The sequence below is a fragment of the Pinus tabuliformis genome, chromosome 3_1 (assembly GCF_031772625.1).
Source record: "Pinus tabuliformis cultivar Carrire ecotype Pingquan chromosome 3_1, CPIR1, whole genome shotgun sequence".
NCBI lineage: Eukaryota > Viridiplantae > Streptophyta > Pinopsida > Pinales > Pinaceae > Pinus > Pinus tabuliformis.
The window spans coordinates 143,734,121-143,758,640 of record NC_142301.1 but is presented as its reverse complement, the minus strand read 5'-3'; the positions used below and the strand labels follow the sequence as shown (position 1 = coordinate 143,758,640).

Genomic DNA, 24,520 nt, shown 5'->3' with positions numbered 1-24,520 from the left:
ACAATGACTTTTATCCAATCTACACCTTTGTTCATATAGCTCCAGTACCTATCAGTAGCTAGCTAAGAGAGAGAGCATTGAGAAGACTCCTCAGCCAGTGATTTATGCGTCTCCAAATAATGTGCATCGCCAATCCAAACACCACCAAAGCTTTTCAACTCTTCCTCAAAATACATATGTTCCATTGTGATAATCAATCAAAGAAGAAAAAAACAAAATCTCAACCACATATATTGAGAAATCTGGCCGCAGAACCTTTCAAGTTTCAATAAGCCAAGGATATTGCTCTATATTAAGCATGTTAATCGATTTCAATATGTTTTTGTACAAATTAAATCTAATCGGAAGATTAACTGGATTGAAGTCAGCTTACAGCTGATGAATAATAAAAAGTGGGGCAAAAGATTCCATAGCATCGAAAGCTGGATGTGTGTAAAAGGACGAAATGCCAATGTATGGATAGAAATTTGAAATTATTATCCAGATTCCAGATAAACAAGAATATGATATAAATATAAGAACAACTACAAAGATGACCAGTAAAAAAGCTATGTGATTCACAAGGCGAATATTTAAGAGAAGGCTAATCTAACAGATAGAACTGAAGATGGAAGTCATGATCAAGTGCATAGGGATAAAAGAGAACCAATTTCCCCTAAATACGACCTCACCCCCTTTTGGCTGTAACGCCTGTTTCCAATCTGAAGCAATCTTCCTTATGTAGGTTGCATTATCTTCAGTAGGCAACTTTCTATGTTGATTTTGCATTCTAGCCTAATGTATAAGGTGGATTTTGCACGTAGTAATCATTTATGCCAGTTGCCAGTTAGTATTCTTTTGAAGGAAAACCTCGCAGGGAAACCCAAGGGATCCTTCCCCACATCTGTTAAATGACATCCCTATCAAACCCCTCAGCATAGACTATTGCACCTCACCCAATGGAATTCAAACTGGGCACTCAACCGCAAGTAACTAGCCAAATGCTTAGCAACATTAGGGACAAATGAATATGCTAACTTCTTGGGCTTATGGAAGTTTATTATTAATGTGTGTGTGAGTGTGTCAGCTTTCTATTAAATTGTTGTTTGTGTCTATCAACCTAAATTTCTTGATTATTCCATTGTAGATTTCGTCAATTTCTGATTTTAAAAAGAAAAATGTTTTCTCTTTAATTATTTATATTTTTAGTTTTGAATACCGTGTTTCCATGTTTCCTAAAAATTCAGGGGATGCATTTTCTATGTCGTACCTATTTCCAACATTTGTGCAACTTAGCTATCATATCATATCATATATGTCTTTGGTACTAAGCACCTTCTGAGCATATTATGACGAGACTGAACCTCATGGACCTCTGCAGGACTTTGCCCCACAGAGTGCCCTCACTCTCATGGTCTCTACACTCCTTTAGACAGATGATAGATTATAAGTACTCTGTTGATAAGAGTAACTGACCAGGCTGGCAAGAATAACTTGTGAATGTCCTGCTGTTCTTTATAAGTGTGTTAGTTTTTCGACAATGCAAAAAGTTACAAAACCCTGTACTTAAAAGTCACATGAATTGATATCATATAATCTTATTGACTTGGTTTCAAAATAACCAGGAATTCTTCCAAAAGTCCTGGTTGTCCCCCGAGGCACTCCTCAGTGCACGGATCAGTGTTAATGAAGGGCAACTGAACAGTTAGGAAGGAATATCTTGTGGATGTCCTGCTGTTTTTTATCAGTGCGTTTGTTATTTGACAATGCCAAATATAATTATAAAACCCTATACTTACCAGTTGCATAAATTGATATCGTATAATCTTTATTGACTTGGTTTCCACAAAATAGCCAGGAATTCTTCCAAAAGTCCTGGTTGTCCCCCGAGCCACTCCTCAGCGCACGGATCAGTGATAGCCAGTGGGCTAAGTGAACTTGAAAATTGGACAAAAGGTGATGGAATCGAAAACCAATAAAGACAAAATCTCAAAGCCAAGCAATAGGAAAAACTACAAAATAACCGAAAGAGAAAAATAGAAGCGATTAGATCATCTAATTGCATGACCATCGGCTGAAATTGTCATGTTAAAACTAATTTCAGCCACACAGCTGCCGGGACAGTTATGGATCACATAAATGCAATCCACTCATCAGACGTCGCTGGTAACGGCAAGGGCTTGCCAATGATTATGTTAAACCAAAATCAATAACAGTCACAGCAAAAGCTGAATTTGGCAAAATAAGACAGCTTCTTCAGAATAACTTCATTTAAGGTGGCTTCCAGCGGCATTATTTAAAACTAAATTTCATGAAAACTGGATCCTATACCAAATCAAATAATTCAATCTAAACCATAGATTCCTAGAGATGGACTTCTACCAATATAATTCCGTCACTTGTGAAACTCCTCGCACCCTTTCCAGGGCTAACTATGGATTACCCCAACTGCTTTTGCTTCACAAAATTTCAGGTAGTGATTTTATTGAAAAAGACATTATCAGGCTCTGAAGATCCACCCTAATCTAACAATCAACACAGTATTAAACCTTTTAAAATGAAACCCAAATCGGGGATTAATGTTTGATCGCTGAAGATCTTATTGAAATGTAAATCAATCGATATAACAAGGTTAGAGGATTGTTTGAGCCTTACCTGATAACGAGTCTCCTTCCTTGGAAATGCCGAACAAACAACCCACAAAATCACTCCAAATCGGGCAACAGTAGCTCTGTAGATAGGATCCAACTGAGAGGATGAAACAGGGCCGATCTCGACACAGATGCTGTTGTAATCGTCTTAGTCTGTGTGAGCCTCTCTTCAAGCATTTGATATACAAATGGTCGCTTCAACTTTAATGCCGTATTTTAAAAAAGTAAAGCATCCTGCCTACCTTGTTTTTTTAATTATTAATATTTATAATATTAATGTTGATTTTTATTTTATTATGTTAATGTTGATCTATGATGGATGTGATCAAATATGTTTATGGAAAAAATATTATTAAATAAAATATATATGTAATAAACAACATTAGTGATGCAGCTGATGGTCATAAATAAAAGTGAAATGATGGGTGTGAATAAATGTGTATATTGAAAAAATTGTTTAAAAAAAATAATTTGATTAATGGAGGTTATGTTCATAAATAATATGATTGATCGATCTTGGAATATGATTAAAATAGATTTTGTTGGTTAAGAGGTTTTTTTAGAGGTAAAGAAATTCGTTAATGACCTAAAATTCCGAAATATTCGCTTGGTGTGGAAGTTTACCTTTTTTTCCGCTGAATTATCAAGAAATTATTTTAGGTAATGTGGTTTTAAATTTTTTTATTATTTAAAAAAATTAAATAAATAAAAAAATGGTTTTTTTAATATTAATTAAAATAATATTTTTTAGATACAATAGAATAGGTTAAAGACATTTTATAAAAATGAAAGTTTACTTCTTATGACCATCAATAAATTGAACTATTTTAGATAACTAAATTTTATTTACTTATAATGATATAAGTGTAAGTAGAGTTACTTTATTCTTAAGCAAAGGATGTTAATCTTTCAACCCAAAATAAAAGAGACTTAGTCATATTTTTGGCTCCGATAATGAGTGGACACAAATGTATTCACGAGTCAGATCAGATCATTCGGATAGCGACAAGGAAACAACAAATACAATAGAACCTTTGGAAATGGAATTGTCTGAAAGCAATATTGTCATTGTCTCATCTACATGTGTTCCAAAAAATGCCTTGAAGTGGATTGACATCCATATGAGGAAAGAAAAAAAGGAAAAATCCATGACCAATCCTTGCATTTTATACCAGGAATGTAGTAAATGTATTGTCGTGTATTGTGCCTATATGTGATACATGAGTGATGTAATCTACCATTTTGAATTAATACAAATTAACTTACAAAAAAAATTGATATAAGTAAGTAGAGATTTTCAAATTGTATCAACAAAAACCGAAAAAACTTTAGGCATTATAATTTTTTGCTCTAGTATAAAGTAAAAGTGTGTTATTAAATAAAGTTAAGTTTTCTTTACCAAGTGTGGGTTTCTTCTTAATAGCATGTGCGATATATAAGTTTGGGTGACTCTTAGCCAAATAAATATCCTACTTATAGTTTTTTAGTTCAAAATTTACTTGTGGTTTGGAAAATATCCAAAAATACTTTTATATGTTAGGTTTGACTCCAAGGGTACACCTACCATTTGAGCCTCGTCATAGCGAGTTGATATTAATCATTCAACATATACAAACTCTACGCCCCTTTGGTTTTGAACTCATGACTTCCAAAGAGGAAACACATGTTCTTAACAATTAACATATATATATTTCCATATAAAAAATTTGGGCATTAAGGAGTGCCCAATGAAAGAAATCAGCCTCCCTATCAACCCTAAGGCAAGAGTAAGGTTGTTGGTACTATGCCAACACCACATTATATATCCATTTAAGAGCACCACGTAGATTACTCTTTCTAAGAGCCTAACATGTCACTTTATGGGATTTGAACCTAGGTGGGGAGGATAACAAATATTCCATTAAATCATCCAACCAAAACCCAAATAATATATGTGTGTGTATCTAACTATTAAACATTTTTTCCTTTTTCATTAAAATTGATGATACATTTTTTGGCAAAATCATGAATTTAAATTATTTAAAATGTGTTTATGAGTGTATAAATGGATTCAACAACTTAAAAAACCCTTGGGTCATTAGATTTTTGTAGATTGCATGACTCAAACTTAACATTCCAATTTTTTTTTAGAATTCTTACTAGATTTTAATCAAAATTTACAACAACAACAAAAAGATAAAAACATCAAAATAGTTAAATATAGTCTCTCTCATAAGTTATGGTTTAGTAGTGAAAGGAAAGTCATTTTTTGACCAATTTTTTATACAAATAATGTAGATGATTTTAGGGCTCCTTGTTTAACTTTGAATCAATCAACTAACTTATGAAAACATTAAAAGAAAAAAAAAATCCATCAAAATAAAGAATTTAAACCAAAACTTTAACCAATTTTGTAAAAATAACATTAAAAGAAAAAGAAAAATGCATCAACATAAAGAATTAAACCAAATCTTTAACCCATTTTGTTAAAATAATGTAATTGTTATTATTGGAACCTATTTTAATTTTAAAACAATCATCTAACTTGTGACAACTTAGAAAGAAAGAGAAGAGAAAAATCTATAAACATATAGCAAAAGAATTTAAATAAGATAATATCTCTACGGGTTTTATAAACAATAAAATAATTTGAGTTTTTACCTAATTAAATAAATAATTTAAAATTTATATTTATATTAAAAAATAAAATTTGCTCACGGGTATAGAATAGATGATGATGGGGTGTACTGTTAAGTCACTCTGTGATGTGAGGGTCACCAATTCGAAACTCTGTAGGTAAAAATCTAGTCATGTTAAGGGCTGGTGTGGCCTGGGTCGCGTGCAATCCCTGGGTGATTTTGACGACTTAGATACCCCTCGATCGCAGCTTCTCAAGCTACAGGTTAAGCTTGTTGTCATCTCTCGAGGACAGAGACCACTTGGCAAAAGGATTAAATAGTAGCTAGCACCTAGAAATGTGATTGACTAATAATGTTTATATTAACATATATACACTTTAATATTTATATTTATTATATATATATATATATATAATTTTTTATAATTAAATTTATTAAAATATGTTTTTAATATAATAACAAGCTATTTTAGATTAAAAATATGAAAGAAAAAACTAAAACTAAAACTAAAAATTAGTAAATAATAGAAATGGAAGTTAGTAAACAGCTCATAATAAAACATCAACCAAACACCTTACAAATAAATAAATAATAATAATAATAATAATTAAATTTTAATATTAAACTATAAATAAATCTTTAAAAAATTAAGTAAAAAAATAAAATTTTAATTTTAATTTTAAATTAAAAACTATATATTATATATAAAAGAATTATAGTTATGATTTAATAAGAAAGATGGCGATATTTCCAATTATTTATTAAGGTTCCACTCCCGCCCATTACAATTTAATTAATTAAACAAGCGAGTCAAAGGAAAGTGAAGATGTTTTTATAAGTGAGGTTTTCATTAAAAATGTTTTATGATGTAAATACATTGCTGTAAAACTCCGCTAGTGTGGGCCTGAGGACATCACTTTTCCCATTAAAAAACTTTGAAATTTTGATGTATTATTTTACCTAAATACATTGTTGTAAAACTCACTATTGTGAGCCTATGGAAATGACTTTCAAATTAAAAAAACTCACTATTGTGAGCCTATGGAAATCACTTTCAAATTAAAAAGGTTTGAAATTTTGATGTAGATACTAATGTCAAAATTCTCTCCAACTTGGATGGGTTTGGATTTGCGTAGAGAATAACGTGTGTAATGTTGACATAAAATGTTTATACGGATATAAAATGTTGGCATGTCCATCCTATGAGGCATGAATATATGATGGTTAACAAACACATATTTGTCTAGAAGTTATAATGTTTGATGATCTTTTATGGGGCATGCTCTCTGTTCTTTTGCACCGTCCATGACCAAAATGGGACCCACTCAGGCCGCCCACGCTTTATTTTTTCAGTGTTTTGTTTATGGCAACAGTGGGCATATTGAGGTACTTTTGCCTTTCCCAATTATGGAGAAAGTAGGTTTAGTGAGATGGTGATCGGAATTCAACACCTATAAAGTCATTGAATGGGCCCTACTCACTTATAGAATACAGTCACTGACATAGGTGATGGTAATTTTTATTTTATTTTATTTTGGGTGAGGTTAAAAGTGAATACTTTAAAAAGAAAATTGTAATTAGATATAGTTTTTTTAAATGGAGTTAAATTTAGGTGGATACATGATTTTTACCAAGTTTTAAAGATAATGGAAAACGATGTTAGGTATTTAGGGGTATAAATTATCTAGGTTGATATCGGTGGTTATTCATATTTTCAATTTACTCAATGATTTTCTATTTTTTAATTATTTTTTTATTTTTTTATCCCAAATTTTTAATGTTATTTTGAGGTCTTGAATAATGTTTTTTGGGAATTCAAGGGGGTCAAGGGTAATTGTGGTATGCCTATATTTGAATTGGAAGTTTTAGTCATCAGATAGTTCCTGCCAACAAGCTACTTTGCACCTCAAACAAATATTGCATGCAAAAACTGTGCCTTTGGGCAATTGATGTACCAACTAATCACCTTAAGGTCCATAAATCTTTTGGTGTTTCATCTTCTAGGATTAGGCTTTTGTGCCTCTGAGGTTATTTCTTTATGTTAAAAGGTTGTTCTTTTAGCGTCTTGCAATATCTTTTACGTATGCGAGCAACCTCCATCTCTCTCTCTCTCTTGAAAGATAGCTACCACCATTCTAGCCAATTTATGTTCTACAATGTTATTTTGTTTATTAATGGAAATTGTATTTCCACTGTATTATTCTGCTTTCTATTGTATTTCTCTATGTGTGTGTTTCATTTCATTTCCTATCTTTCAGTTCATTCCTTGTACAATCTAGATTAATGGTATCAAAACACTATGCTCCCTGTTGTTTCTTAGTGCATGTCTCTGATAAGGTCAAGGTACAAAGAGTTGGGTTTCAAGAGTCTCACTTGGGAACAGTCCTCTCACCAACCCAAGCAACCTCCCATGGAGAAGAAAAGAGAGATGATGGAGTGGGAGATCTTATCAAGTTGTTGTTTGAGGAAGGACTCATCTGATAGAGGAATGAGATAGTGGAAAATTTTGTTGAGATCCTTTCATGACTTCCAAGTGCAGTTGAGGAACCTTCAACCATTGACAATTTTAGAAGTGCAACACCCTTCAAGGTACAAGTTAACTTTGATATCCACTTGTTTGAAGGCCAAATAGATGCAAGTGCTTTGGATAAATCGTTAATATGATATAGGGTTGTTACTCTGTCCAAAAAAATTCGACAATGAAAAGGTCACCTTTGTTATTTGAAGAGACAAAATGAAGATTACTTTGCGATATTCAAGGTAAGAACCACTTGGGAAGCTTTGTTGATGCCCTTAAGGAGGAATTTCATCTTGTAGTGAACTAGGAGCTGGAAAACCTTGTGATAGGAGAGAGAGACTACATGGTGCTAGAGTGCAAAAATAGGGTGAAAAGAGTGTCTTATGCCTGTTTAGAATTACGGAATAGTGCTTTGTATTTAAATGGGGGTGTTCCTTCGTCAAACCAGGGAGATTCTTGTGGGTATATTTTGTTCGTGGGAAATTATTAGTTGAGGGAGCCAGTTGTTGGCCTGCCAATTGGTTGGTGGTGAGATTGTGAATTATTCAATGAGGTTCCACCTAACTACACGTTAGTTTGAGTGAGAAACCTCAAGAGCTCTTGAATTTGGAATGTTCCTTAATTGATTTGGAGATATTCAGGTAGAAAATTACGTTCTTGAAAAATTTTCGGTCAGGGAGCCGACAGTCAGCCTAGAAATTTGGTGATTAAGGGATTGTGACAAACGTGGGGTGTTTCCACTAGTTTGTTCATTGGGTTCAGCGAGAGGCCCGAGGGGCGCTTGTCTGATACAATTTCAAGCCAAGTTTTGTGGGCTCTATGTCACTCTCAAAACATTATTCAAAATTTTGAATTGTTGTATTTTCTACTTGGTGAAAGTCATTGTTGTTGGACACAATGTCAGTGTATTCATGAGGTGCAACCATAAGAAATTGATAGCCTAACTTGTGGAGAAGATACATTCTCCACAATTGGATGTCCTAACTCTTAAATTAAAACAAAACGAACACATTGCATCAACTTCTTGGGTGATGGTGGATCTACAAGGAGTGAAAACAAAAGCAACTAAGAAAGAAGAAGAAGTGGATGCTTTGCGCATGCACATTGAGGAGCTTCAAGCACGGGTCAATAGTTTAACTCTTAGTCTGAATGACACTGCTAGTTCAAGCAATCCAAATGTTGTCAATTGCCTCGACTTAAATGAACTATTCATGACTATAGCAGGTTTATAATGGTAAAGCACCATATAATTAATCAATAGTGAAATGGTTTGTAAATTTTGTTTTTTGTTGGCAAAAATTTATAAGATGTGCACTTACAAACTCCCTCTCCCACCCCAACCTTTGATGTTCAAAATAATGATCCTTTAGATGAGGTTGTAGTAATCTTGGATAAGAGAGATCTATATGAAATTTTGTCAACTCAAACATGTATTTTTTGATATATTTACTACAATCCAAATACAAAATAAATATGATACAAAATTCTCATTCCAATATATATATTTACAAATTTATTAAAAATATCATTTATCATTAATAAGGTAAACAACACATTTTTAATAATTTTTATTTTTTACAATTATTTCACCTTTATTAACCCTTTTTCCACATAATGATAAAATCATGATAACTCTCTTGTCAAACATATTAACACAATTACATTTACTAATAAATTAAACCTACAATTATTAATACCATTGCATTCACTAATATATTAAGCATACAATTATTAAAAATAAATCTAATAACCATTCCACACATAAACTCAAAATAACATTAAAAAATACTCAAAATAATATATACATACATTAAAACATGAGGAACATAAACGCAAATTCCTTCACGAGGGGAGGAATATCTTTCTTGACCAAAAGAGAAAAGAGCTTATTTTCGGCGGTGAACAACTCTAAAGTGGATTCTCCATTGTCACTTTAGACTAGGTAAACCTTAACAACGACTCTCTAGAATCTATCTAGTCACTTGTACAATTTCTTAATTTATCTAGTGACTTTAATTTAAAGACTTTTTAAATTCGTTGACCTTTATTTCAAATTTATTATGTTTTTATAGATAATAATTTTTTTTAATTGAGTGGTTGTTTTCTTTCAAATTTATTATGTTTTTATAGATAATATTATGTTTTTATTGAGTAGTTGTTTTTGAGCAAGTAGATATGTTATAATGTAACATTTAATATTTTGACTAAATCAAATTATATAAAAATAAAAATTAAATTAAATAAAAAGATTAATGTAATGTAAACTTTTTAACTTCGTCAAAAATAAAAAGAACTTTACAAAAATGAAATAAAAATGGCCTTTGGTATTGAGAACTTATGGTATTTGTGTAGAACGTAGCCTATTTAAAGGGGGAATTAAACCAGCGTAGACGTTGAAAAAATGTAGCAAGAAAGACTTAATTTGACTTTAACTTTAGTCAAATTGAGTAAATCGAATTTCCACATTAGTGAGACAACTTGGAGGCAATTAACTAGTGTGACATGGCTCTTGTCACTTAGGTAGCTCAGTAAATTCGAGTTAGAGGGCTTGGAGTTCAGTTATGCATGTGTGATTGCTAAATTTTAGTAATCCAGTTCAATTCTTTTCAGTTGTATTCAGTTAACTAACCTCTAACTATTGTTGGAGTTAGTTGAAGGTTAGTGGGACAATAGTCTAACTCAAAGATCTAACAGTTGACTGATCAATCGCCCCAAAATAACTAGTGCATGCAAGGAATTTGAATTCCTCAATTGAAGTGGAGAGGACAAGGCAGTGTAACATCTGTTGTAGACTAGTCTCGAGTGTACAAGTGTTGCGTGCAATCAATGATCAATCCTTGGGAATTATGCAATCAATTTGGAGGAAATTCCTAAAGAATAGGGGCTTATTTCCACCAAAATTGTGCAAGGAAATAGGGGGCTAGGTGAGCAAAGAATTGGCTAAGTATTGACCATAATTGTTCATTAAGCAAAGAGAACATTTGTTCTTTTGCAGGTTGAGCTCAGAGTTGGAGTTAACAATTGTAATAGATTCTCTATTCATTTGATTAATGCAAAGAGGCTTGACGGGTTTTTTCCCAGTTGGGTTCCCCTATAAATCACTGTGTATTTGTGGTTTTGCTTATTGCATGTCTATGCATGTTTTCTAAATTATGAATTTCATTTTTCAAATCAGTAGAGTAGAATTGTGTCTCTTGATTTTGGACTAAATTTCTTTAGGAGTTGTCATTTTATAAAATTTCTACACTAGATCCAGCGTAACTCTGGATTTACCAAGGGCCTTTAGGAATCAAATCTCTTGATATGCAAACCTCTTTTAGAGTGAAAAGAGATTTGATCCCTCTTAGCACTTGGTAGATCCAGAGTTAAGATGGATCTAGGTTGGTTATATAAAATCTAGAGTGTATATGATGTAGCCCAGCCGCACTGGCCCACACTTCCACGTGTCCGGAAGGTTATGTTTGTTTGTTGGACTTTATGACGTGTTAAACGTTGGGGAATGTTTTCGATGGTTGTATGCAAGTTGGTCCGTTGATATTTGTTTGGCGATGGAACGAGTTAATGCTACATTTACTCACCACCTACTCACCTTGGGCCTGGTTCCTCGACCTTCTCTTTGGCCAAAACACTTTGGCTTCCCGGTCATTCGCGATTGTTCTGTTCGCCGGTGAGGTTGCTGCGAGGGTTTGTTGATTGTCCTGTGTGGTTTTTGCTCTGGTGAGTATGGTGTTCCCTGGTTCTTCTCCGGGTGTAACTGTGAGTGTATACTGGCCTTTCCAACTTGGTTGTAAGCTCGTTGATGGTTTTCTCCGGTGGCTCGATACCGTTTTGGTTCCGGTGTGCTCGCTCAGCTCCTTTTCACCTGGTAAGGTTTCTGGTCTCGTCTTGTTGTTCTGCTTTGGTTTGGTTGTAAAGTTTGGTGTCCCGTCTGGTAACTGCTCCTTGCTATTATTCATTTGCTTCTACCTTCATTTGGTCACCTTTGTTGGTATTATCATTGTCTCTGGTCACTGCTCTGTGCGTAAAATGGTGTCAACTTTCGTCGTCTTGGATTCAGGTAGCAACTTGGTGGTTTTCCGCGGCCCTAAACAGGTATTGACCCCTTCCCTGATTCAAATCGGCCTCCTCATGGTATTGACGCTAACCAGCAATGTTCCTTCTGTCTCAGCTCTGTCGGTTTTCTTGGCAACGGCTCTGCTCCTCGAGCCCTGGTCCGACTTACTCAGGTAAGGTATGAAAACCCTTTTGTTTCTGTGCAGGTTTCGACTCCAGTTCTTTTGCTGCGTAAGTATGTTAACAATGCTCATTTGTGTTTACAAGTCAGTGACTCGACCTGGGTACGCAGGTTCCTCCTGGTTTCAACTTCCCAAAGGTGGTGAACCTCTGCCGGTAGGCTCTGGCTCTTCAATCTGTTGATGCACTGTTAGGATTCTAGGGTTTCTGTAGAGTTGATAGTTTGCCGTTTGTTGCTTCTTGTCTGTGGTTGACGTCCCTTTCGAAGGTTAAACTTCGGCCTAGCTATAATTCCTGGTTAACTGCTTGTTTAAAAGGTTATGGGGTTACTGTTCCCAAACCCTAGACTAGGGTTTGTCCACTCTGGACACGACACTTGTTTTTATATATCAAAGAATATAATGTATATGTATATGTCTCAGTCAACAGCAAGAAAAATATGGTTTTGTTATCACTGTTCAACTTGTGTAAATCATGAGAAGTCGTTTGGTGAAATACCTTTGCTGTGGGTTGTTCTTTCACACTCTGTTTCTTGTTTGCTCTCGGTCGTTTGCTATCTTTCAGTACTCGGACTGTCGATCCACTCGCTGGTCCTTCACTCTGTATATGGACATTTGCATGAATTTGAAATGGTTTGTTTGATAGGCGAGAACACAAAAGAGTCACGACCTCACGTGGTCGCTCATAGTTTGTTAGTACAACTCTTTTGCAATTCGATAAATGAAATTACAGTGTTACAGTAAATAGGCAATGAATACAGATGGACAATATCTGGAAAATAAGATCTGTCTCTATTTCTTTTATTTTTCTGATATGAAATTGCTGAACCTTTTCCTCGTCTTACATTTATGTTCTTATACATTTTGATTACAGTTAATTGAAACTGTCATTGATTCAGTTGAACTGGCACGATATGGTTGATAATCATAGTTCGGTTGACATTACAAGATTTTTATTTAGACAGTTTTGTCTTTTCTCTTCTAAGTTGACAGATTAAATATTTAACTATTGTTTGGACCATAACAACCCCAACTGACATTTAACTTTGACATTTAACAACTAAGAGTAAAGTAAACTAAAATCCTATCTCATGACTCCATAAACTAATTAAAAAAAACAATCCAGATACTCAACAACCTTCCAACCTGGCGAGACTTCACCCGGTCATGGTGAGCTAGATGCTCCTGCATCAGTATAAGTTTCTTAATTGCTTAAGATTAATTTTTAATATTTATTAATGTGAAGAAGATGTTGCAATATCCATAAATGAGTGTAAATATTTAAATGTGGATTTAATATAAGGAGATGTTGTAGTGTCTGTAAAACAAAACATTAAATAATAATAATAATAAAACATAATGTCAACTTAATTTTTAAAGTAATAAAAAATAAATAATAATAATAATATGGTTTCTAGGTAGGCAAGTTAGTTCCGCAGCAAACTCATTGTCAATTTTTAGGCTTAATTAATTTGAATTTGGAAGTTTAAAAAAACCATTTAATTCAATTTGCTATATTGATTTTGTTTAGAAACAATTTCTTTTTAGAAAAAATTATAATGTGCATATCATATTTAAAATAAATTTAAATAATTTTAATTCATATTCACAACCATGATATTTCACAAGATACAATTAATAAATATATAAAAACTATATATAATAAATAAATCTGAATATGAAAGAAATATTGTAATGTGAATATAAACATTTTGACTCCCAATATGAAAGAAATGGTGTAATGTGAACATAAACATTTTGACTTGGTCAAACAAAAATTAAATTAAATTAATAATTTAGCATTGCGAGTTTTTGGGCTCCAGGTTTTGACGACCCATAGTTTTGCCCATGGTATTTGTCGTGATGAAGTTTATTTAAAGTCTTGAGGAAATCCATTACGGAATGAGATTCATCTTAACTCTTAATCTCTCGCTTGGCAATCTAATTTAAGATGGATCTAGTTGGTAGTAACTATAAATTATTGACCAAATAAATTGAAATAATGATGTGTAACCATTATATTTTAGAACTTCACATTGAAATTTAATTAATAAACATATAAAAAAATAAATATTTACAATAATTATGTTTCCTAAGTTATATATCTATCTATATCCTCAATACTATGCATATCACATTAAAAAATTAAATTATAAAAATTATAAGACATATAAAAGAAAATTGTTCTAATATTGTTATATATAAAGACATGGGATTTATATTAATATAATAATATTATTAAGAACTAGTGTAGAGTCCCCGATTAGGGTGCGAGCTGATAGCAGGGATCTCTGGGATTTGTGCCATGGATATTGCCTAGATAAGAAAGGACAATGAGCGGTCTTATTACAACCCTCGCACACTTGCTCTATACTGCAAAGTGGCATCACACATGCAAATCATTTATGGTGAAGGGGGAGGACAAAGGGACATCTCCCTGCCAGGGTTTTGTAGAAATTTTGAATAATAAACACATATTCAACAGAGATTATCCAGATTATACACTATTGCGGAAAACATGCATAATACATAACCTCCTCTACGTTTATCATCAATTTACAGAAGCAGAAACGATAACATGTGCACATAGAAGCATCAATCACACATATCAACACAGTATTTTCCTGGGGAAAGCATCTCGTTAAAAACCCCAACTATCTGTGTATTATATTGATTGAGAACATGTAACAATACATAGTACAATAATCCTCACAAGTATCCAACACTATCTCCACCTGTTACACACAATATAGCTCAGATCTGATCTCCAAATCTCCCCCGGTGCTTTGCCTGCCTCCACTGCACAATCCTGCAAGAGAGAATGAATGAGAATGGCTGATCCAAACTCCTATTTACCTTGTGAAAATCACCCACACTGTAAATCACATGAGCACAAGCTATATTTCACTTGGTATTGGCCCACACTACGCAAAGATCATTGGCATAACTCAATACCATGCATGTGCACAATCTCATGCACAACTGATAGCAATCTCAACCTTTAACACCTGTCTCCACTGAACTGTACATGCACTGAGTTAACTGATGTATTCTTCAGTTGCATTATGAGTTAATAATTAGTGAATTAATTAATAACTAATTCACACAACTCATCACTTAGTCTATTGATCAGTTAGACTAAATACAACTAGTTTAACAAAGTCAAACTGAACACAACTCCATCAACTCCACATCCAACTCCATAGAACTCTCATGCATGAGTTCTAACTGATGTCCTTCATGCAATAGCTCAACTGACTCACAAGAAAAGTGTATTTCCTTCTGACAGCTGCATGTGCCACATCTGTAGCTCAAACTGAAGTGCTCCAAGAGGATAAGATAAAGTTTATAGTCCAAATATTATTATGAGACAATAATATTTGAATTTTCTTTTTTTATTAGCAGTCTAAAAATATACTTTGATCACTCCTGCTGTGATCACTCCTGTTGTGATCCAAAAATAGACTTTGTGCCATAATTTGCCTGCGGGCCCACTTAGTGAAGGCGACTCCTTTCCACTAAGCTCCATCATCTTGTTGCATTCTCAACAAGCATTTCTTGTTGCACACTTTTCAACAGGTTTTATGACGGTAACTATGAAAGTTAGGAGGAATTGTTACTGGAATAGTTACAGGTTTTCTGGCAAGCTTGGGGATGAATGTGAAGGCACCTCACGAGGTCCGCCGCCCCGGTGTAGACGGTTTCATTCTCCTCCCTATGGTCGGTGATGTTGTTCCTTAAGAAACCAATTTCCTGGCTGTAGAGACATTGTGCTTAAGACATTAATAAATATTATTTTACTGTTACTTATTTGTTACTTAGATATAAGTTGTGTTCTCAAATGAAGGACCTGGAAAACTTGGTCCTTAACCCTTAATACATGTATGACCAGAACATCTCAGAATGCCATTTGTTGCTAGATATAAATGATGAATGAAGAATGCTTGAAGGAGAAGTTAAAGATAATATGTTGATCTTTCACAGAAACTACTATCTGTAACTTAGAAGAATTATGAAACTGAGAACTGAATCATAGACAATATGTTGTTTAACACAAAAACTACTATCTGTGACTCTTGGAGAAGTTAAAGATAATATGTTGGTCTTTCACAAAAACTATTATCTATAACTTAAAAAGGAAGGTGAAAACTTCAAGTATAGGAGCGCTCTTTTAAGGAATTTTAACTTTATCTACATAAGCAAATAAAGACCTATAGCTTCATTACTATACTTGAAAGAAGAAAACATAAGATGACACATAACAGAGAGGGTTACAAAATTATACCCAACAATTCATGGAAACTTTTGATTCTTTCATTAATCAACAATTATATGAGGAATACAGTGGCCTAGTCTCCGGGTTCTCCAAAATTCCAACCCTTTCTTTGTAAATTTCATCTTTTTATACATTGTGGAATAGTTGTTGATTTCTGAAACTACCCAAATTATTTAACTGCTTCTCTAACTATATGAAGTAAAAACTATTACAGAATTTTACAGAGGGTAAAAGACACCTCAAAGAACATGAAATAACAGGAACATAACTGAATTCAGAAGAGGACGATAATTGTTGGCTTGCTCTGTTAATCCACTGCCGAATTCCTCTGTAAATGCCCTAATGATGTTTAATTCGTTTTAGCCATAATGAAATGTGTTTAGCTTGTGTAATCCTAGGCTTACATACGTATCGAGCGTTTTGATTGGCCAAAATACAAAGAAAACATACCCGATTGTCTTCCTCTTCAGATTTGGCTCTAACCTTGATTTTCCACTTTACACAGCGAAATTAACGCGAACATTTGCTTAATATGGAACTCAAAAAGAGTTAATCTTGCTTTATAAATCTGTCTAATCTGCCCGTACAACACTTCGTTGACTTCCAACGCAAATCGCAATTGGCCCTTTCAAATGATATACCACAAAACTTAACTTTACGCACCCTTAAGCCGCATATGCATAAATCCTTCATATTTGCGCTATTTCTATTATATACCTTTTATAATAGAAATATGCCATAAAACATGCCTTTTCCACCGATATAATGTTTGCGATGCGATATTTAAATCCCCGTCATTGATCTTCCGCCACCAGATCAACGGCTGGTGTCTTCTCCGAACAACACAACTTGCCCGATAGATCCCCACCGTAGATCTGCGCTTAGTGGATCTGACAGTCTACAAAGATTTTGGGTGGGACATAAGCACGGAGAATACCCGCCCGAAATGAGCAGTTTTCTCTCTCCACCTAGCTGCTACGTGTCGAACAATAAGTGGAATCAGGTGAGCTCCACTAAAAACCGCTTACCACTTTGCATCCGCCCGAAATTCCACCTTTTAGCTTAAAATTTGCCTTTTCGTATGCCTTGCGGACCCGCCAGAATTATAAAATGTAATATATAGTTTTTTGGGTCTGTCATTGCAAATCGCAATCGGCAATCGGTGAATGAACCAATACATATGCATTCGGCACTTTACAGGCCCGCCGGGCTTTTAAATATAATATATATATTTCGGGTTCGGATCTTTGACACTTTATAACTTGTTTCTTTTGTGATTCCGATACACAATATGCTTTGTGATATATATATATATATGTATACATTCATATAACCATTGGCTTAATCCTTGGCTATACCGGGGCCGATTCTTTTATTTTTATTTGTTCCTTTACAAAGAAAACATACTTGATATACCATTATTGCTCCTTCCTTTTGCTTTTATCTATTTTTGAAATATTTTCAAGTTCTTGTATGAAAAATGAATACTACAAGCAACAAAAATGCATGTTACAACAGGTGACAATGAGTATGTTATCTCAATGTGCTTCTCTTATACACTTTCCTCTGCAAATCAAGCCCATATGATATTACGTTAGAGTCGAGTCTTTGAACTGATGTATGGAGTTAAAAGGAAACCCATCCGTGAAATTTGGGAGCAAAGTGTTAATTTTTCTAATGGGTTGTCTAAATATTCTAAAAAAAATCTGTTTATTATGGAATCTTATTGTCTCGAATGGGCATATACTTGAGGTCTATGTCCTGGAATTCAGCATGTATCTCTTGCATGGATGATTGTATTTATTACCTTGTTTGTTCAATGAACTTGTTGGTATTTAAGAGATGGGGTCTCCTAGGTAAGGAATTGCCTGAATCGACTTCGTGTTATGTCTTAAGATGGCCCGGGGATCCCTGGGTTGATGTTTTCGACATTTCTCAGCATACCCATTTCAATTCCATGGAAAATTGTTTTGTTTCTGGCCTTACCACTCACTGCTATATGGATTTCTGTTGTGGTATCCTTACAGGTCTAAATTTACAGTGTTCGTATCAAGACCTTAAGCCTGTCAATCACTTCGAGCTCGATGTCTTGGCTTTCTATTTCAGGGTTTCATATCTTTGTAGTGTTTGGTTGAAGCACAACATGGTGTTCCCCTCCTTCAGCAGAGGCTCCTTGCTAGTGGAGTTCGTGGGCACAATAGAATTGCAACGCATCGACAAGGAAGAAGCACACCCCAACCTCGGCAAGCTCAAGGTAGGGGTCGCAAATCCACTTCGAGACTCATTAGGGAATTAGTTGAGTCATACTAGATCGACACGTCAGCTCAGGTTCGTCAATTAATATTTGGATGGGAAGAAGAATTAAATCAATTCGCAGTTGGTGCAAAGCTAGATATGGAGGAATGACGATATTTTTTGGGGACGGATCCTAGACACTCCAGAGGTCAGTCCTCTCAATACAAACATATTGTTTACCTTTATTGGTTGATGAAGAACATCGTGGCTAGAGCTTTGATGAATCCTTCAGTTGGCTCATCCAAGACTGATCGTGGTCTGAAGGAAATTCCAAATTCAACAACATAATGTCTGCCTCAATCACATTGAGAAGCATATTCCATGTCTCCCTCAAATGGAATTACCTGGTTCAAGTGCGAAAGACCCAACACCTGTGGACTGTTCGGATTACTAGTAGCATGTTTTGCTTAGATTTGGCTTTAATTACTGCTACATATAGATGAAGGCTTTGCAAACTTTAATAATGAGTTTTAGTTATTGAGATTTTAGGAAAGTTAAATATACTCAGACATATATAGCTCTGTTAGACAGTCTTAAACTATTTTGTTTTTGGATAACTTATAATTCAGTTAGGTGGCCAACAAATCTGGTTTCCCAATGGGCATGAAGGCCACCTAACCATAAGAATATGGATGTAACTTGCTTTTTTTGAAGAAAATGAATTAAAAAGGTATTGTTTAACTCTGAATCTACCAAGCATCTCAAAGAATCAAATATTTCGAGGTGCAAACATTTCCTCAAGTTTTACACTCATAAAGAAAGTTTACATCTTGAGAGAGATCTCAGATTAAGATAGATCTATGTTGATTTATTTATTTATATATTAAGTGTTTAAAGCTATAAAACTAATTTCTTATTAGTATTTTGTGAGTTTTTCACCTTAATTTAAATAAAAAAGTAATATTAATCACAATTTCTAATTATTATTGTTAATAACTTTATAACATTTAATGGAAATTGCAATCGAACAACCTTTTTACACATTACACTTTAAATTAGGAAATTAAGAAACTAAAAATAATAATAATAATAATAACTAACCTTAATTTACTAACATGTGAATATTATTGATTGTCAAATGTCCATTTATTATATACCAAGCCTGATTTTTTAATTGAACTGGTTCTCATTAAGGAGATTGCAGAATGAGGAACACTAGAGTTTTTGAAGGTTTCACTACCCTCGATGCCACCGCTAGGTTTCAGCCCATAGTTGAGGCTTTCATCAATCACGCAAAAGGAGTATGGCTGGATTGGCGTGAGCCAAGTCATGGTCATGGAAGAGTTGGTTTGATCTTGAAGAGATTTCGGCCTCTTGCAATCTCGTAGAAACTGAAAGTCATTTCAGTCTTTCCTTATGCGAAGTGGGTGACGATTTTGTCGAAAACCGCAAAGGTATGGCAGCCAGAAGTGATCAAAGTCACCTTGGTAGTAGATTTGTTCCACATATCCACATATCTGCTATTTGTATGCCATCTTGTAGATCTAATGTCTGACAGAGATGGAGGGTTCGTATTTTTTCCCTTCACTTCTAAGGAACTGGATTAGGATTGTCTCAAACAAAAATTGTACGAAGGACTTGTGATCCGGGAGGATCCTAGAAGGCCAATTTTTCAAAGTCCTCAAAATGCAGCGCAACCAGTCTTAATTCAAAGAGCTCGTTGTTCTGAATCTAGCTGCACGAACAACACCTCAAATCGACATCGTATGAAAAATTTATGGCCTGCTGAAGTTTTTCAAAAACAACTAAATATTTTGCAAGCATGGACACTTGGCATGTTGACGTCAACAGTACAGATGCTGACATCAGTTGTACAGATGATGATGTCAGCTATACGGATGTTGATGTCAACAGAGGATGTGGCAGTATGGATGAGGGGAGCTAATCACAAAGCGACATGTGTCAACTGACATCAGTAGCGTAATCAGTTGTACGGGCTAATCCGGATGCGCCATGTGTTGGCCCAGTCGACGTGTCAGAATTTGATAAGGAGGTGACAATTGGACCAGTTCGATGGTCGAGGATGACAAATTTGTCGCATACTTAAAATGGCTAATAAACCCAAAAATATCAGCGGGAAAATGGGTCGTTATGGATTCAAAATACTATTAAAAAATAAATAAATAGCGGGCAACTAGCCGGTGGACGGTCAACCTTGCTGATCAATCAACGACTCATATATATATATATAAACAAACCAACGGAGTGTGTCGAACTTGCGCGACGAGTCCGCTGGCTGGTCTGATGGCACCAGTGACCAAAAACTACAAATCGCCCATAACAAGCAACAAACTATTGCTAGACTTAAACCTTGGGAGCGGGTCAACCTCGTGACCTCCGTAGGCCAAACACCACTCGCCACCACTATGCCAGTGAAGCACTTTGGAATTGTCGATGACTGAATATTATTTAACTCGTATGTAATCGAGCGAGGACACTCCATGGCGAATCAAGAGCCGAGACCTGCGCACACGAAGTTCGAGACAAGGAGAATATTCCTTGGGATTATTCCAAGGAATCGTTTAGATTCCTTAGAGCCTCAGAAATCGCCAGAGCAGAAGTAGGTCGAGTTTATACTCATTTTACTCGGTTTTCCGCAAGGAATGCAGTGGTGAAGTCTATTTTATCATTTGGGTAGCCAAACCCCAGTCGACCCATGGGAAGGAATCTTTGAGATCCTCGGGGGTCTAGATTTTGACCGAACCATAACAAGGTCGACTTTATAGTCATTTTTCTTGATTTTTCACCAGGATTCCAACCGTGCAATCTGTTTCTTCAGCAGAGGTCTACATTTTCAGGCCATTCCCGAAAGTGGAGATATAAGGTGTCATTTTGTATTTGCTTGTAATCTGATTTTGCTTCTAATTAATGAAAGAGGCTTCCTCATATTAACAAAAAAAACAAAACAAAACAAAACAAACCAATAAACAAACAAACAAAAAAAACAAACAAGCAAACAAACAAATCAAACAAACAAACAAATAAAAAACAAACAAACTAACTAAAAAAACAAACAAACAAACAAATAAACAAACAAACAAACTAAAAAAAAACAAACAAAACAAACAAACAAACAAGTGTAAAGCATAGATTCATTTTAACTCCAAATCTACCAAGCATCTCAAAGAATCAAATATCTCGAGGTGCAAACATTTCCTCAAGTTTTACACTCAAAAAGAAAGTTTACATCTTGAGAGAGATCTCAAATTAAGATAGATCTATGTTGATTTAGTTATTTATGGATTAAATGTTTAAAGCTATAAAATTAATTTCTTATTAGTATTTTGTGAGTTTTTCACCTTAATTTGAATAAAAATATTATTAATCACAATTTCTAATAAATAATTAATTAAAATTATCAAATAATTAACATAATTAAAATCATTAATTACTTAGAGAATTAAAATAATCAAATAATTAATTAAAATTATCAAATCAAATAATTAAAACAAACAGTATTAGAACATCAAAATTAATAATTAATTAAAATAATATAATGAACATAATTAAGATAAATCATTAATAAAATTAAAGAATTAAAATAATCAAAATAATTAATTAAAATAATCAAAATAATTAATTAAAATAATCAAAACAAATAATTAATTTAAATAATTACAATAGTAATTCAAAATAAATATAATTAAAATACATAATGTGTAAAATAAATACAGTTAATATAACCATAACCCTAATAAAAATGACAATTCTAAAAAATAAAAAATAAAAAAAATTCACAAATAAAATCAAAATTGACAGAATATAATAAAACAATTAAAATTATAATTAACAAATACTAATAATTGTCGGCTAAACATCTCATACACCTCTATATATATTTGAAAAATGAGATCAGTCTTTTAACAATCTTTCACATCCTGAAGATGAACCATCGTTGCTGGTTCGAAACGTCGATTATAAAGAAACCTAATGCGATGAATCCGGAAGAAAGTCTACAAAATCATGAAACTCATAGAAACCTCAAAGACAAAATAAACCCTAAAATATCAGTGGGAAAATGGGTCGTTATGGTTTCAAAATATTAATTAAAAAAATAGCGAGCGACTAACCGGTGGGTGGTCAACCCTGTCGATCAACCAACGACCATGGTGGTATATATATATATATATATATAGACATAAACGAGCAACGAGTGTCGAACCTCCCTGGCGAATCCATCAGCTAGTTCGCTGGAACAGTGACCAAAAAATACAAACTACCAATAACAAGCAACAAATTACCAAGCTTAAACCATGGGAGTAAGTTGAGTGGGGGTCGACCTCATGACCTTCGCTCGCAAAACACCACCCACCACCACTACAACAATGAAGCACTTTGGAATTGCTTGAGACCGAATATTATTTAACCTGCATGCAACCCAGTGTCAAGCGAGGAGGCTGCGTGGCGGAGCGAGAACCACAGATCTGCGTGCACAAAGTTCAAGACAAGGAGAATATTCCTTGGAATTATTCCAGGGAATACATAGATTCCTTAGAGCCTCAAAATTGCCATAGCAAAAGTAGGCCGAGTTTATACTCATTTACTTGGTTTTCCACAAGGAACGCAGTGGTGAAGTCTGTTTCATCATCTGGGTATCCAAACTCCAGTCAACCCACGAGAAGGAATATTTGGGGAATCTTTGAGATTCTCGGGGGTCTAGATTTTAACCGAACCATAACAGGGTTGACTTTATAGTCATTTTTCTCGATTTTTCGCAAGGATTCCAAACGTGCAGTCTGTTTCTTCAGTAGAGGTCTACATTTTCAGGCCATCCCCAGAAGTGGAGGTATGAGGTGTCATTTCGTATTTGCTTGTAATATGATTTTGCTGCCAATTAATGAAAGATGCCTCCCCACATTGAGCAGGGCCTGGAGATGTAGCCCACACTGGGTGAACTCCGTTATCAAGTTATTTTTGTGCCTTTTGTCTCATGTTTGTATTTGATTTCTGCTTCTTTTATGTGTTTATGTCACTTGGTTATGTGCTGTTTTAAATGCAATTTTGTATGCATTCTTAAAGTAAAAGATCTAGATCAAGTTTGGTATTGATCCAGGTGGATATTGGTGGCCCCCTGCCAATTCCAATTGGACCCCCACCATTGTTTCTTTCATTTTTTCAGTTTCCTTAATTGTAGCACAATTTACTATTTTTAGCAATTTTTCGGGTCCTGAACTTCCAGAGCCGTTTTAAGGCCCTAAACGACATTTTCTGGGAAAATTGGGAGCAACATGGGTCCATGGACGAATGTTTGTCATCTAAAAGTTGTAGTCCTCGAATAGATCTTTCTAATGAGGTATTGTGGGCATCAAACAGAGATCGTATGCCAAAGTTACGACCCTGGGAAGTTGATGTACCAATTTACCCAAACGGGGCCCATAGTTTGGTGCTTCATCTCCTAAGGTTAGGTTTTTGGATGTTTAGGGTTTTCCATTGTTTCTCAACAATAAATAGGCCTTCGAGCCTCATTGTAAGATAGTTTAGAGGCATGTAGCCGCCACATCTCTCCTCAGAGATAAGCTACCATCGCCCAGGCTAGTTTATTTCCATTTCTGTTTCTAAGCATATTTCAGTATGTTACATTAATGAAATGAAGTATTATTTATGCTGCATCTTTGTAATTTGTTGCGTTCTTGTTTAAATTATGATATCAGAGCAGTTTGCTCTTTCTCTGTTTTTCTTTGCATGTCCCCAACGAGGTCGGGATATAAGGAGTTAGGGCTTGAACTAGTTGAACCTTTGCAAGACCAGCCTCACAAATCCTGACGGCCTCCCATGATGGATGAAAAGAAAGACGAGGGGGCAGGAAACCCTATCAAGATCTTGCTCAAAGAGGCCCTCGAGTGACAAAGGAACGCAATGATGGACAACTTTGCCCAGATCCTTCAGCGGTTGCCCAAGGGCGACGCATCTACTTGCAGCTACTCTGGAAGCGCCACACCCTTTAAGGTACA

At 34.6% G+C, this 24,520-nt stretch overlaps 1 protein-coding gene across 1 annotated transcript in view; it reads right to left on the bottom strand.

Annotated features, from left to right (window-relative positions):
- LOC149186212 (protein ROOT HAIR DEFECTIVE 3-like) overlaps nt 1-2,824 on the bottom strand; it is a 53,006-nt gene extending 50,182 nt beyond the window's left edge. The window contains exon 1 of the mRNA XM_089410927.1: nt 2,635-2,824. The gene's annotated coding sequence lies outside the window, so the exon portion shown is untranslated. The remainder of the gene's footprint in view (nt 1-2,634) is intronic.
- Between the last annotated feature and the right edge of the window lie 21,696 nt (nt 2,825-24,520).